We start from the raw sequence: 17,500 nt of genomic DNA, 5'->3' as shown, positions 1-17,500 counted from the left end.
ATTTGGGGTAATTGTACTCCGCTTGCTCGATCTAGTTTTATTTCACTGTAACCTCATTAGTTTTCATTGTTTAATGGAAGCTCTTGTCGTAGCTAATGTGTGTATCTTCACAATGAGATGGCTGTAATAAACTGTGAGGCTGATCTGATGTTTTCGAGGGTAGTAATGAAGACTTTTGTTTATGGCTAGCAGCATTTGTATATACACGTCAAAAGAGGGCTGTGTCAATGCAAAATCATATTGTGTGCATTATATATATATACCCAGCTGATTAAGTACATTAAGACAAGTTGTTTTGTATTACACGTTTTCTGAATTGGTATGTTTAAATATTTCTAGAACAGAATTCTGAACCTAAATGAAGACAGGTTCAAAGTTCTTGTTTCGTGTTATTTACATATTCAAATTTATTTATTTTTTCACAGGATGGATCTTAGAGATCTGGATCTATAACTGGAATATTTGAGAAAACAAAGATATTGTTTGAAAGAATTGAAATCTACAGATGCAATTAGATAAAAGTGTAATAAACATTTGAATGTGTATTTCTTTCCACTAGACTAAAAGAAGACATGTTATCGAATCAAAATAGCCCAAAATTTCAAAATTGCAAATGAAAGTAGACAAAAAAACCAATGGTTTTGCCTGTAGTATTTTGCCTTTAAACATCAACTAACACCAAGTCTGCAGCATCAAAAAGGTGGAAATGCTTTAAAGGGACAGTATATCAAAAATAAATAAATAATAAAAAAAACAACATTTAGTAAGCCTCTTGTCTGCTTTATTTCTTCTGTGCAACACAAAAAGCGGTATTGTGAAGAATGTTTCTGATTTTGACCATACAATGAAAGTCAATGGGGTCAAACAATCATTTTTGGATCCCATTTACTTTCATTGTATGGAAAAAAACAACACTGAGACATTTTCAAAATACCTTCTATAAGTCATGCATGTATGCAACAGCATGATAGTGAATAATGACAGGAATTTCATTTTCAGCTGAACTATCCCTTTAAATCAGTGGTCGCCAACCCGTCGATCGCGATGGACTGGTAGATCTTTATCACTGTCCCAGTAGATCCCGAAAATAACAGTAAAATAAGTACAAAAATGCATTACATTTCTGGGGTTATACTAATGTATCACTGAAGGGAACTGTCTTGAGAAAAGTTTCGATGGCAATGGCATTTTCTTCTCCTCCATATAAAGCGCAGCTCTGCTTTGTTTACAGCGGTAACCAAGGAAACGCTATATTGCGGTCGGTTCATAAGCAGTGTTGCCAAGTCCGCGGTCTTCCCGCGGAATTGGGCTACTTTAACACTGTTGGCGCGGGTTGTTGTTCATGTCCGCGGGTTGAAGCGACCCCAATAACCTGATCTTTTACCCCCAGAATGCGATTTTTACAGGGGAACCCCCCCTCAAAACAAGATTGGACTAGTTTTATTGCAAAAACCTGGCAACCCTGTTCATTAGTGCCACCTGCTGTCAGAGAGTGCATCTCATTCAGACCTGCTGTTGTTTCGTGCAGATGTTTTATGTAGCAAATAAATAAATAACACCTAAAGTCAGACCATTCTGTTTTTGTTTTAAATCCTGAAATTAATCTAAATCAAATCAAAAACAACTGCCCGTGCAGATCGTGATTAAAATGCAGTGGTTGCCTCTAATTTCAAATGGCTAGATATTTTTGTTTAAAGCCAGTTTGGTTGTTATAAAGCAAATAGCCAATAAATAAATTTGCATAAAAATCAGTATCAGTATCAGATTCCAATTTGCTAGTTAAAAAAAAAAGAAAGAAAATAAAATCTGAATTAGCCATGACTGGTGCATCACTAATTAAAATACTAAGTAAAGGCCTCAAATTTGAAGTACAATCTGGGATGTATTTTTCTATCAATTCTTCAATAGGTAGATCTTGTCTTTCATAAAGGCCGAGGTCAGGGATCTGGGGCCTAAAAAGGTTCGTGACCACTGCTTTAAATGAATGTGGGTTGATCCTATCCAGGTGCATTTTGACCATCTTTCATAAAGGCCGAGGTCAGGGATCTGGGGCCTAAAAAGGTTGGTGACCACTGCTTTAAATGAATGTGGGTTGATCCTATCCAGGTGCATTTTGACCAATTATTTTCGTCCAAGCACTCTGTGTTAGACTTATCCATGCTGTGTTCCCTTTATAGAGGAGTCATTGTTGAAACAGATTCAGATTCAACGAAATAAGCCATTGTACAATGAAAGATTGCAGTGGAGAAACATCTGGCAACAGCAGGCCGCTGGAGTGTTGTCTACAGATGTGGAACAATTCCAGCTCAGATTTACAACAAAGACTACATGCAATATGCGGATAATGGCCTGGATAAAAGCCCCAAATTGAGGAGCTAAAGATCGCGAATCAGATTAACGACTCGGAGAGCTAAAGATATTCCCTCAGATTAACGGCGATGACTAGAGCGGATAATAACAATAGACGGGTGAGCGGACTAAGAAGATGGAGAAAAACGAGCTATCATGACAAAGGGGTTGACAGACTCAAACGCTTTACATCCCACAATCCCTGAGGATCAAACGGGCTTTGTATCAGCGCGCCGCTCGGCACTTAACTCTTACGAGAGGGCTCCAAAACGAATCTTGCCGTTGCTTTTCACGGAGCAAATCCTGACTGTGATAGTGTTGTTACAGGCCTGCTGTCTGTAGAACAAAAACCATGGAGTGAACGCCATTGTCACAACTCAAAAGAAGCAGCAAATCAGTTTCTGAGTTCTGACAATGTCAGTGTTCAGTTAAGCACTGTCGACAATGGGAAGCTGCCTGTGTGGTCCACACAAAATGACTTTGTGAGGTCTCCATAGAATTACTGTTGTTATTAATAGTTAAGTCAATTCATAAAGTTGTACTTGCATTATACTGTACAGTATATCTGAAGCATTATTAACACTACATATGTGGACCAACTGACTTGGCCTAGTGTTTTCATTTCTATGACATTATCAGACTAGCTTGTTTTCTTTATTGTCTTGTTCACTATAAAAGATTTTGAGTTGTAAATAAAAAGATTATTGAGTACATTTTGCAAGAAAAGACTATTTCAGACATTCTAATTAAAAAAAAAATCACATTTAATTTAATACCTGGCATTTCTTTGTAATTACTTGAGAAATGTAATAGCAGTTTCTGAGCAAAAAAAGTTTCAAAGGAATTTTTTTCAGTGATTTACTTTTGTGAATTCAGAAATTTATAGTAAATTTCATAAATAATTATGAAGAAATGGCAAGTAAACAAATTCAATTACATATTACAAATGAAATTGAATTAGTATTTTTTTGCAAAATGTACTTTTAAGTCTTCTTACAATGTGAATATATGCATTTACAAGCACACACACTTTTTTTCTTTCATGTTGGAGACTTTCCATTGACTTCTATTGTTTTTATACTGAGCTTATGATATTTTCTATCCTCAAAACCTAACTCTCACAGAAACCTTGTTGCACTATCATATCTTCATTACAACATAATTTTGTATGCTAAATAAGTAATTTTCCTTGATGTAGGTGATTTCAGGTTTAACTGTACTCAAGGGGGCAGTTGGTTTACACTAAGATGGCAAAATCTGACCCAAACATACTAGAATATTAGACAAATGCCATTTTCTACCGACACTCCACATGCAAATGCTCTGTATTCATGATTGCACACCAGGAATCATGTGTTTGGCCTTCAGTTCCTAATGTTCCTAATGACATTACCTTTGGGGTCAGAGGTCATCAGAGACAGGTCTGTGGGGTGTCGGTAATGTTGTGCAGTGGGTCATTAATTATGATCATGCATGCTTCCCATCAGGATCTTACTAAGGATCAATTTCAAAACATTTGGTTTAGTTTTTTGCTTATTGTGTATTTTTAGCTACAGAGAAGCCTGAAGTCATTTGTACTGCTGTCTGTAAAGTGCAAGTTTTTTTATTTGTTGATTATTAATCTTTCTGTCTCAGTTATAACCAGCATACCTTTCAAACTCAGATAGGTAGGGTAAAACTGGATGATGAAGAATGCTATAAACGTGACTTTATTTAAAAGCAGACTATATTGTTGTAAATCTAATAATGTAATGGACGTCACATGTGTCTCTGCGCTACAAAACAATGGCCAACAGATGGCAGCAGTGTGCTGTCCATGGTTTAGAGTTAAAAAGGGCCTCTTAAAGCATACATGAAATGATGAAAATGCTTTGTGGTATATGATTTTCAGCTACAGTAACTGCAAGATCTGCAATTCCTTATGTCCTATTAGTTATGTTAAAATGAGCAGCTGGATGGCAGTAGAACTGAGGTGAGTTTCTTCTATATAATCATGATAGAGCAAAAATAAAATTAATATTTGTATTTTAATGTAAAAAATATAAGCAGTTCTGCAGTGTTTATTGAAGATTATATCTGGTTTGTATGCAGTTTTTAAGACCTCATAAAATTGAGAAAATACATGCAATATTTGTAATTTAAAAAGTTAATTTGTTATGCCACAGGACAAGTGAAAATAAAAAACTCAAATTGTGCAAAAATAAATTATACATATAATTTAATATGAATATATTTTACAATAACATACATTATGACATAAAATATCAATCCTATTTTATTTGTCAATTCTTTTTTATTTTATGTATTATTTTGGAGGCAATTACAACATTATCAAAGCTTTTATAATTATTTTGTTAAAGTCTATACTAAATTATGGGGTAAACACATTTTGAAGAACATATTGAATATCTGCATTAACATAAATACATTTTATAATTGATATAGTAAATCAAACTGTTTTTAATCATTTCTGCATTTAATTAAATGGTTGTGAATTGTAAATCGGAGATAATATTTCCATCATACATTATCATTCATACAACATTTTATCTGTAATTCAGAATATGTTTTCCATGGAAAATATAATTTAAGATATTTGTTCATAATAATATATAATTAGGCCATAGGCCTATTAAAGGGACATGTTTACATTTTCCTCCCTCCATGTATTTAACACATTAAATGAAGAATGAAGTCATTCTTTAAGCGATGAAACACAGTTGTATTATAACAGCAGTGTGTTTAGTCTCTGTAGGTGAAAGTGATGGAGTTTTTCGGAGGCGTTACAGTACGGCTTGTGTGCTTTGCGAGTCAGTGGGACAATAGGTCATCTGTGCCCCGCACAAGAGGGCGGAGACGCCATCGCCAAAGAGACTAAAGCTTCTCACCTGATTGGCTGAATTGGGGTTTTGAATCGTTTACTTTGGACTGACACTGTTTGTAGGATTTTGTTCTCAATTAAATGTGGAATGCAGAGTTTTTTGGGGTGCCTGTGTGTATGTGCCCTTTCTTTTTATTCATAGGCAAATATAAAGGTCCCTTTAGAGAGGTTTGTGGAGTGAGCGAGAGTGATATCACCAAATCCAAAGTCTTTTAACAGTCTTTTTAGTGATGTGATTTAACTCTAGGGATGTCAAAGTGTTTCTGCTATAGGCGCAACTACACAAGAGCCACTCTAGCACTCTTTAAATCTTTTTTTGTTGTTGTTTTTTTGGTTTAGCGCAAACTTTAAAAATGCAGGAAAGCCTATTCCTGTATTACTGAAGTAGAGTTTTTTTGGTTTGAACGTAAAAAAGCATATTTAACGCAAGGGACATATAAGCTTTAATGAACCTACATTAGAACAAACACTCTTCGACAACTTTGAAATGTGTCTCTCCAGCCTTCATACGCGAGGAAAACATAAAAGGCTGACCAATCATAGACGAGCATGAAAATCAGGCTGATCTAAAATAATTCATATGTCCTTGAGAAAAACAAAGGGCCCTCACAAAGCGAGAGACGGAGCTATAGAGATAGGAAAGATGGCTGATAATTGTTTTCAAGTCCTAGGCTATCTGTAAATGAGTTTGTTGTGCTGAAAACACTGTGTTTCCTGTCTTTTATACAGCTCCCAGTTTTTCTTTCTTTCTATTCCTTGCCTTTGTTTCTTGTCATCCCAGCTCTCATATTTACTGTCTCCCTGGCTTTCATGGAGCTCCCGCTGCAAATTCTTTTGTGTACCAGGCTTTTAACATCTTTGCCCGGCTATTTATTTCTCCTCTCTGCTTTCACCCCAGACTTTGAATCTGTGCAACAGAAGACATTTTACCTCAGCATTTATTGGTAATTAGGCGATGTCCTCCCTCACCCCCGTGACCCCTGTGAGATGCATCAGGATCACAGAGTAAACAAGCACAGAAGGGCCTCATGCTGCACGCACAGAGATGGTTTGTGCTCAGTGTTTGTTTATTTCTTTCTTTCGATGTCTCAGTGCAAATATTCTGAAACAATTTCCAGTATCTGCTGTAACGTTTGCTCAAAGGGAAGGTTTCCATATCAAATGCTTTTTCATTAAGATCAATATATTTTTAGCTATATTATTTATATAATTATTATATTTACTATATATAATGAAATTAATATATATCATATCAAATTAATGCATAAATTGTTTTACACTACCAGTCAGAAATTTGGATTAACTGGAATTATTTTTCACATTACCTTTATGCTTAAATGGTTGGGATTAGTTTGTAAATAAACATGAAATATGAATTAGTTTAAGTATTAGCTTATAGATAAATATGAAGTATGAATCTATTTGCAAAACTACTATTGTTAATAACGTTATAACATATTTATAGGAAAGAATGAAAGGCAAGTGTCCAGCATATGTGCACAACTTCAGTGGATCACAAATAATAATAATAATAATTAAAAAAAAATCTTTATCACATTATAATTGAACATACTTTCATTTGTTTTGTTTCTTATTTTCATTGAATTTACTATTATTTTAAAATGTGGGAAATTATTTAAAAAAATAAGTTTGAACTTTATTCATAAATGTCTAAAACTCAATGTGTGGAGAGTGGAGAATTGGGTCTGCAGCCATTGCAATAAAAGATTAAATAAAGAGTAACAAAGCTCCATTAGACCAACAAGCCTTTTTTTGAAATATAACGCAGTTCGCATTTCTGCAGAGCCGAAAATAAGTGCTCGCAGCAGTAATGTGGTGTGAAAAGATGGCCAACCGGTCAAAAGAAAAAAGGTGACTGCTTGATAACCTTCCACGAGCGACTGGCACATTTAATTTTAAAAATAACCGAGGTTGTTTTGTGGTCAACATTTAAATTGAATCCGAGGCGTCCTCCCACGATTTTCAAACACGGAGTCTGGGACGTGTTGCAAATCATTTACACAATGTTTCAGTGATCCAGGGTTCGCCATTAGTCTCGGTAAGGTCATGTTAGCTCTCATGTGGCCGGTCTTTCGGGTCCCAACCCCCACAATACACTCCAATTTTCCACAAAGTGGGCTCAGGGGAAAAAGGTTTTCCTAGACGCATCTCCAAACTTCAGTCATTCTGTCAGATGAATGCTGGTTATACATAGCCCTATTTGCATTGCAAGTTTCATTAAATCCCGGAGTGTCATTACAGTTCATATTCTTAATTATACCGCGAATTTCCCTCAGGGAACTTTGTGGAGGCCACTTCTCCCCACGATCTGTCCATATGGTGTTTAATTAAAAGTTTTCTTAAAGAGTAAATTGCATTCAATTCAATTAAAACTGTAATGTCATAGCCAAATAATGGGCTCAGCCAGTGTGGAGGAAAAAGGAATATCATTTCGCAATATTTGCAGCAAAAAAAGTGCAGATCTTGTTTTTTCCCTTCTCTTTCTTAAAAAAAGAAAAGAAAAAAATCCCGGAACAAAATATGCAAGAGGCAAATATCACTAAAAGCCTCCTACATGTTATCAGGCCTCAGGCACTGCACATTAACATTGCTGGAGCTATTTCTAGATTCCACTCTTGGATTTCATACCATGACAAATGAAGCGTTGGAGTTTGGAATTCCTATTTATCTGCAGCGAACAGAGGCACCTCTTTGGGGGAGAAGAATGGAGGGTTTAAGAGCGAGAGACAAAAAAAAAATCCATTTTGCAGGATAAATAAAAAAATAAAAAAATAGATGGCGTTGTGTTTTGGAAGGTAAACTGGCGTGATTGCGTCTGGTGAGAGGGCAGCACGGTGCCGGTGTCAAAACATTTCTATCGGGCCAGCAATGCCAGACTGTTCTCTATGCAGACTTTAATAATGTGAGGGCAGATACAGTCCTGAGGGCAGAGTGGGTGACCACAGAACATATTTAAATGGGGGGGGAATTACAGATTGTTAAGAACACGCGGCTACCAACAACCATCTGCTGGGACTGAGGTGTCTTCTTTTTTTAATTTGTAAAAACCTCTAAATCGTTATGGAAAGTAGAAAATAAGTTCTGTCTCCCTCCTCTTCTCTGCCGTTCTCACATTTCTGAACAGTGGAGGCCCCTGAAGCATAAACAAAGCCCAGTGTGTTTCCTCTGTGAGTGGAGGGAAATGGACTGCAGAAGGTTGGCCCCGTGCTGATGGACCGCTCCACAGTGTTTACCCCCCTGCCCACACGACACACGCGGGTCAGGGCCACAGACAGACTCTCACACACGATCTGCTACCCCATCTCTTCCAGATCAATGGATTCAAGAGAAATAATCAGTTACTGGGATCATGTGACCCACTTTATGAACGTTAAGCTGTCTACATTGATGTCAGCATGCTGTTCCGGGCAAGTTATCTCAAGCCTTCACAAAGCCAATAAAGCACATGCTCAGAAGTGTAATATTAGTGGGAAAAAACGATTTTGTATTGTTTAAAGCAGCACTACGTAACTTTTTCTGTGTTCAAAATTTGCAAAATGTATATAATGAGCGAGTACATCATGAATTCATCTTCCAAACAGCGTTTTGTCTTATTCCGAATCACTACGGTACACTTATAATAAGTACTTATATTTGGACTATTGTAGCCTGGTCGGGTCGTCACCGCTGCGGAGTAACACATACCTGCGTGAATCGCCATAGACAAACTTAGAGAAGTAGCTCCGGTTGGAATGTTCTTCCGCGGGATGTGTGCAGTTCTGTTTATTAACCGCTAGAGCGCCAAAAGTTACATAGTGCTGCTTTAAGATAACGCAATGTTTTTCCATTATAAATTGCACTTTCTATATCACTAGCATTCTGAGAAAAGTTGAATTGAAAAAAAAAGTCCCCCTATTTTTCTTTAATGACAGCAGTATTTGAGCTGCATGAACTCTACAAGTTTGTGTGAAACCTGATGATAATGTTCTCCAGCATGATTTGAAACGATCTAAAGAAGAACATCTGACCGTCTGAGTAGAATTTCATTAGTAACCTAGAATTTTTTCATAATGTGAAATATTTCTTGCTCGTTTGATTATTTGTTTTACATTACAATCCTAAAACTGTGTATTTCTAGGTTAAAATTAGATTTTAAATCTCATATTGTCAATGTGGCCTCAGACTTTTGAAACCCACTGAATAATATCAAAAATATAATGTGCTTATACTAATAAATGATTAATTATTGATTTTATTAAAATGAACACCTTCACTCGCTGGTGGTGGACTAATGGTTAAGGATCTGGATTTCTAACCCACAAGCTTGGTAGTTCAGACCTTAGTTAAGTTAACGCAGCAGTGTTTCACTCCATACAAAAAGGTGTATCTGCTTGTCATGAATATACACATAAAGTAAAAGGCACAGGTGTGGGCAGAGATTAATTTGTGGGTCTAAGTGCTTACCTGGGCCTGTTGTGTGATAGAATCCCATCCTTGCAGTATTCCGTCCAGAGGATCATGCAGTATGGCACATAGTCCCCTCTGACCTCATCCTGCAATTTCAAAATGGGACACATGACTCTTTGGTTTCAAAAAAGCCAGCGCTTCTTAACCTTTCTGACTCCAAGGCCCCTCACTGTCCACAACAAAATTTGAAGCCCCCATGACTTTTCAATTTTTTGTATGATTTACTGGATGCATGGTAAAATATTTTAGAGGTTGGAATAACTAGAAAACTGTATATTAATAAAATGTATTAAAAATGCCAAGATTGTAATAATTTACATGACTTTACCAAGTCTTGAAATCACACTTTTAAAATTAGGCTTCCTCATAGAATCCAGGTGGTTCAAAGAAAAAATCCTCGTTGAGGAATTAAATAAGAAATATCTTGATTTTCAGTTGTCTTAACACATGTTAATGTTTTTTTGTTTTTGTTTTTCTCAAACCATTTATAGTCATCTTGAGGCCTCTCTACCGGGCCCCCTGGTAGAGAACCACTCATTTAATCTTCATGATGTATTTCACTTTTATTTTTTTCCTCAGTTCTCACATGCATTTTGAATGTTATTGTAATTCTACCATTTATTAATTACAAAATTTGTTGGCTAAAAACTATTTATTTTTAAATGTTACATTTCTGATTTTTCATGATTTTTGTTTCATAATTCTCTATAGTCTGCATTTGTGCTTATAATAGGTTGTTTCATGGCAGACTCTATTGTGACAACACTATTGCCTAATGCCTATGTAGAAACTAATTGAGAAATATTCCCTTATGTAATTTATGTTCTGACTTGACTAAACGTTTATTTCATACTCCATTACAGTGTTCCCCTGACACATTCATATTTATTGCATTCAGTTTTTAGCTGTCCTGTTTTTGCTTCAACCAGTCTCAATTTAAGGTTCCTATCTCGACTCCTCTCTGTTTGTTCGTATCAAGTCCTAGGCACTAAGCTAAACAAGGCAGCCAAAGGCTCTTGAGGTCCCAACATGTCACCGAACTTCTCATCTCAATGTATTTAGCAAGCATGTCTGAGAGCGGGGTCCACCCTCGAACTCCTCCGAAACTCGGAGAGGGACACATTCTTCACTTTTAATTGAGTGTCAAGAGTGGTCCACAGATTAACTCGGCTCCCATCACACAGATAAAGCAATGCTTCATTATTTGTTATTGGTATTTACGGAGTGTCATCGCTCCCCACTGGCTGAAGGGATTAGAGTCCGAGAGCTAGCGGCTTAGCGGGACGCTGAGAAGAACCCTTCCCAAAAACCGATGTGGAAGAACTCCACGTCCACCCCTCGCAAAAACAATCACAGAGATTTTCCACCCCTGATGACATCCCTTTCAACAGCCTCTTATGGAAAGAAAGTTGGGGAAAGTGTGCTTTCAGAGCGCGCATCAAATGAAGCCGAGGGGAAGATGAATATAATGAGGGAGCTAAAGAGAAGTTGAGAAACGGTGAGAGCAGTTTCATGACATTAATGGAAAGACATTATCCATGTAGGAAAGCAGTTTTGGTGAAAACAGGGGTTTAAAAAAGTAAAAATACGTTTAAAATAATAATAATAATAAAGAGACCTTAATGAATGAATAAATGAATCCAGATTTTCTCAGATATTTGGACCACATGGTATAAAATCTTTTGATTTTGATAAGAATGAATGAATAAATAAATAAATAAATAAATAGTCAAACAAACAAACTAATAATAATCAATTCAGATTTTTTTTCTATTAGCCTACTCTATAAATTGCTCTATTTTTCCCCACTTACAACTGTTCAAGAATGCAGCCTAAACAAAGATTACATTTTTAAAGAATTGGACACTGAGAGACTAATGATTTCCTCTGATCTGAATATTGTCCTTTTCAATGTCTATGGAGGCCCTACAGTTAAAATTGCTCTCTTTTCTGTTTTGTATCAGCATTTTAAATGAGGCATAAGCTATTTTTGCAGTCTTCCACTTGTTTCTCTCATACAGATTTTCTCAGGTGCTTTTTACGCACTTCTAAATTAACGCCAGTGCTCTCAAAAAACAAAATACACCTGAATCTGACCCACATCAAAAGAAATGTGTTATTTGAAAAGAATGTACTTCATTATACAGTGAAACTGAACTGTTTAGGGAAATTAAGAGTCAGTTTCAATCGCTATGTTAATTGTTTTGACAGCACTGACCTTAGTTTGGAGATTTGGACACTTAACATGCATGAAATGTCATTGAATTAAAACATTACAAATAAAAGAAGAAAAAGAACAAGTGGAATCTGCAAAGAAATGATGCTAGAGCTTTACTCTATTCACTTAATTGCAGATTTTTGCAAGTTTGTCTCCCAATGCTAAAATAATCTTGCGGATAACATCTATTGTTATATCTATTGTTTTATAAACTGAAACCTAACAAACTTCTTTTTGCGAATGTTATACTTTCTTTACAATTAACTTTTTTATATGCAGTGTCTAAATACGTTGAGGCAACTGTCAAATCAATTACGAAATAAAGCGGTAATTCTTGAGCTATTTTCCCTTCATGTCACACACTCCAAAGTGGCTCTGTGCCCTCAGCCCTGTCACTTCCCTCCATTGACACATCTTCCCTGGTTTTCCTGTACATTGGTATTTTTATCTCTCCGCTCGGCCCTAGTCTTCCCGTCACCCTCACTCCATCTTTCCCTCGACGTTTCAGCTTTTTTCCCTCTCTCTCTTTCTCTCTCGGCTGCTCTGTACTGCCAGTTTTGCTGACAGACAGCCGTGATACGATGGCATCTGCCTGCTGCTCTACAGCTTGTGTGTGTGATCAGCTGTCTCCAGCTTCTCAACTCTTCATCTCCTCTTCTTAGCGGGCCTCTTCTGAGCACGTGCAGCTTGCGTGCCAGCTTCCAGCCTCCGTTAACTCCTATACCATCTTATGTACTGCCAAAGCAGATTGTGTTTGGAGGGCAAGCAATTAAGGGGTAGAAAAAAACTGTAATGTAATTTTGGCTGCAATATTTACAGAAATGGTAAAGCTTAAGCGCAGAAACATGACAAAGTCAACACCGTGGAGAATAATGATTTAGAGCCCAGATTTAGAAGGAAAGGAGGCTGGCACATTCCTAATTACACAAGGCCAAATGTCAAGTCTGCTTGCCGTCAACGTGTTTCGTTACCGTTTTTTCTCCCGCCGCTTTTTTCAAGCAATTTCAGCCATGTTTTATGAATCTCATTATAAGTCATTAAACTCCACTACACATTTCATGGGCTCCTCTCTCCGAGGCCTGTGCGAGAAGGAGTTTTTTCTTCTTCGGCGGATGCCTGCAAGCGCCCGTGTCCGTTTAATGGAATGAGGAAGGGCGAGAAATGACCACCATTAATTCACCTCTGCTCAGGGGCACCGAGGCAACAAACAACGGTAAATGAATTAAGACACTCCACAACAAGACGTTTAGCCTGGAAGACGTGAAATTTCTCACAGTAATATCACACTCAGAGCGTAATTCAGTGTGTAATATCATCAAGCCCTCATGCTCTCCTCTCGGGAACGATCACCTGGGACCTCGATTACTGAGAGATAATTAAATAAACCTGTGGGGCTTTTTTCTGTTGTAAGAGCTAAAACATTCCGCTTTGGTCATACATGCGCTTTTGCTCTCTCCACCGAAAGAATCTTCTTCTCTGGTATGTGCTCTGCTTTTTTCCCTTCTCTGGATTAGAGTTTGTAGGGAATTAGTTTGCATAGCCAGACATTTGACTACTAGCATTAAGTCTAAGGTCAAGAACCGCTCACTCAGACAGCAAAAAGATCATCTGATTGACATATAAAGCAACCAACCACAGTTTGTTTTGTTTGTACATGCCATTTTAAAGTGGGTTTATTTGAAAAGGTCTAACACACACATGCATACATACATAATAAAATAAACTAAAATAGACTAGTGAGGAAAATGGATTCAAATAATGGCACAGCAGTCTTATACTTTATATTCACTCTTAAAAATAAAGGTGCTTCAAAAGGTTCTTAACAGCGATGCCATAGAAGAACCATTTTTGGTTCCACAAAGAACCATTCAGTCAAAGGTTCTTTAAAGAACCATCTCTTTCTTACCTTTTTATAATCTGAAGAACCTTCTTTCGCCACAAAGAATCTTTTGTGAAACAGAAAGGTTCTTCAGATGTTAAAGGTTCTTTATGGAACCATTTAGACAAAAAGGTTCTTCTATGGCATTGTGAAGCACCCCCACACACACATAATAAAATAAACTAAAATAGACTAGTGAGGAAAATGAATTCAAATAATGGTACAGCAGTCTTATATATAGACTTTATATTGAATACACACACAAGTACACACTATTAATAACATTAGTATTAATAATATTATAAAATAATCAAAAATAATATAAAATATATATAAAATAAAATAAACTGATGAGATTTTTTAAATAATGGCACAGCAGTCTTTGCTAGCAATTGAACAGAATAAAAATAAAAATACAGGTAAACATTTAATAAATATTACATATATTATATTTTATATTGCTATTTAAGGATAAATATAATTTAATTACATGAAATTATATAAATACATATATAATCATAAAAAAAATAATATAAAATATATATAAAATAAAATAAACTGATGAGATTTTTTAAATAATGGCACAGCAGTCTTTGCTAGCAATTGAACAGAATAAAAATAAAAATACAGGTAAACATTTAATAAATATTACATATATTATATTTTATATTGCTATTTAAGGATAAATATAATTTAATTACATGAAATTATATAAATACATATAATAATAATAATCATAAATAATATAATAAATATAATATAATATATAATAAATTATATAAATAAATATATTTAACATTTAAAAATTTTAACAGAATTGTATATATTTTTAATATATTTCATAGAATTTCTGCTATTAGAATATGGCCTATTTCAAATATAACAAATACAAACATAATAAAATAAAGTCTTATATAAAGACTTATGTTTAATAAATAAAGACTAGTGATTTCACAGACTCAAAAAAATAAGTTGTGCTACAGGCTAGTTATGTGTCGATAGTTTTGAAAAAAACGTGGATGCCACTAACCTTGCAAACTTTGCCAATTCTTCCTCAAATATATTCATTGTATCAACCTGAAACTTTATAATATTTCGTTTCAGGTGGACTAATACCCCTAGTGTGCTTCTAATCCTTGAAGTAACACAAGGCCAGCCAATTTGAACAAAACTGGCGATTTCATCCATGTGATGTGCAGTATCCATCAGTCGGTCAGTTGAGTGACTGGTCTCAGACTAGTAGGGAAAAAGCCCTCATGTTCTATGCTAAAGTGTGTGAGGATATGACAGTTCGTGCGTGTGCACTGCACGTATGTTGTGTGTGTGTGTGTGACTAGGCCGTGCGGGGGCCTGTGCTTTGGCAGTGGCTGGGTGTTAGCAGCGCTGCAGATGGTGAGCGCTCAGCACTGAAGGTGAGAGGAGTGAAAGTGAGTGTGTATGTCTGTATGTGTGTTTGAGAGAGAGAGAGAGAGAGAGAAAGGTTGGCGAGGTACACATTGCCAGAGAGAGCAAGGAGGCGTCGGCGGCGCGTGATATTGATGCCGCGCTGTCACCTCGAACCCTGCCGGCACCCTGTGACTTGGCGAGGGGAAAAACCAGGCCTGAGTGGGCGCGAGATGCAACGATCCGCTCTGTTGTGTCAAAGCCACTTTTCACCGGTCTCCTGCGTGCGATTTGCCCCAAAAGGGGGAAAAAACTCTAAAAACAATGCATTTTATCCAAGTATTGAGCCTTTGCCCGGAATCCTATTTCGAGTACCAATTCACTGTATTAACGTCAGGCACATCAACACTGAGCAGAATCAAGAAAAGACACAGTGCGGGATGATCTCATACTGCGGGAACCTTGTCTGTTTGATACGAAGCAATTCACCGATCATTTGCCAGTCAAAAATGAAGTTTGTCCAGAAGTCGAGATGAAAGATGTTAACAAGTGCAATTTAACCTTACAGCTGGAGTCAGTCGATGACCTCACCAGGGTGATCGGTCTGCAGGACGGTAAGCACTGTGGGTGACTTGAAACAGAGACCCGAAGAGATCGCAGGTATGTGTGATCTCAACCGAGAGTGGATTGAAGTTGACTAGCCACCATGTTGCCTGACCTTGAACGCTTGCTTATGCATAATGCTTTTAGTCTCTCATATAAGAGGAGCTGTATGGAACATTTAAACAGACCAGAACTAGAAGAGTTTGTAAAAGAAGAATGATGGAAGAAAACAGACTTTGGAGATGAATGTCCTTCAAAATAAGGGGCAATGAAAAGTAAAACAAGCCTTGAAAGCCAATAATCAAAGTGCTCACTATTTAGTGGGAAGTAACCCTAATAAGTCCAAGTACAACATAAACTTACATTTGAAATATAAAAAAATGACTGAAAGCACAGCAAAAGCACGTGTGTTATTTTACTTTTTGTTTGGAGCTGATTTGAAATGTGAGTTATTTCTGATCAAATGTGTGAAATTATCGTGTGACAGTAAACTATAAATTGTCACGTCAAAACCTTGTTTGATTTTTCTACATTCTTGTAACAATATTGACTGAATATTCAGTAGAATTTAAAAAATGAAAAGAATTATTTTTATTTATTTATTTATTTATTATTTGGTATTTCAAAGCAATATTATGCATTTTAAAAGACTGATGATTTTATATCTGTAGCAAGTATATAGGGCACTGCCTGAGTGACTAACAAATATTGATGCAGTACAACAACAAAAATGTATAAAAACGGTTGATATTCACATTAAAGTACAATATTAAAGAGCTATCTTGAGCCAAAATAAGATTATCATAATGCTCTGTCTGTAATTATAATCCAGAAATATTACGTTTTTTTTTGAGTGAGCTTATTACAGTTGTCTTATTGACCCCTATTGTTCCTTATAAGCAGGCTAAGAACACAGCAAACCTCATATTAAAAAGCTTTAACAAATTCATTGTGCTCAGAACACATTTTAATTCATAAAATTTAGCCACTTAGATCATTTCAATGTGTTGAAAAAATAGAAATAGAGTAAAATAATCTACACTCTTAAAAATAAAGGTTCTTTACATTGGTCCATGAATAATATTTAAAATCCATGGATCCTTTCCATTGATAAAAATGTTCATTATAGCTGAAAAAAGGATTTTTAGATTTAAAATATTCTTTAAAAATATGTTCTTTTAAGAACGGTTCACTAAAATGTTCTTTCTATACTTATTTGGAACACAGGTGGGCTCAAACAGTAAATGTACATCTTATAAATCCCCTTTCCTTTTTTCTTTTTATGACTAAACATTACATGTTTGTGTTTGAATCTTCAATGTAATGCTCATTTTATGAGACTGCTTACTTAGATTTGGCTGGACTTATTAGCAGGATAATGATATCTCACCAAGCACCACTAATAAAATCATCAAAACAGATTCCTGAGAGACCATTGGCTCAGGTGAAGCATGTGGTCTTCTGTCACTCAAGATATGCTCCACCCATTCTTGCACATTTAAGCACTGTGATTGGATAAGAAATGAAAAAAATTGTTACACACGTCTCTCGCTCCGTGCAGTGAGGTGCTCTGGCAGTGCTTGATACCCGGCTCCACCTCTCTCACACAGGGATGGACGGTGTGGGAAACCCCCACAGGGCTCCAGTGAATGCACACACACACACACACACACACACACACACACACACACACACACACACACACACACACACACACACA

At 36.3% G+C, this 17,500-nt stretch overlaps 1 long non-coding RNA gene across 1 annotated transcript in view; it reads right to left on the bottom strand.

Annotated features, from left to right (window-relative positions):
• The window catches only part of LOC107659838 (uncharacterized), a 38,920-nt gene that overhangs the window by 6,076 nt on the left and 15,344 nt on the right, over positions 1 to 17,500 (bottom strand). The window contains exon 2 of the long non-coding RNA XR_001630961.1: positions 9,695 to 9,783. This is a non-coding gene — a long non-coding RNA (uncharacterized LOC107659838). The remainder of the gene's footprint in view (positions 1 to 9,694; positions 9,784 to 17,500) is intronic.

This window comes from Sinocyclocheilus anshuiensis, unplaced genomic scaffold (genome assembly GCF_001515605.1).
Source record: "Sinocyclocheilus anshuiensis isolate Anshui unplaced genomic scaffold, SAMN03320099.WGS_v1.1 scaffold1032, whole genome shotgun sequence".
In the NCBI taxonomy this organism is placed as follows: Eukaryota; Metazoa; Chordata; class Actinopteri; order Cypriniformes; family Cyprinidae; genus Sinocyclocheilus; species Sinocyclocheilus anshuiensis.
This window is presented reverse-complemented; position numbering and strand designations above follow the sequence as displayed.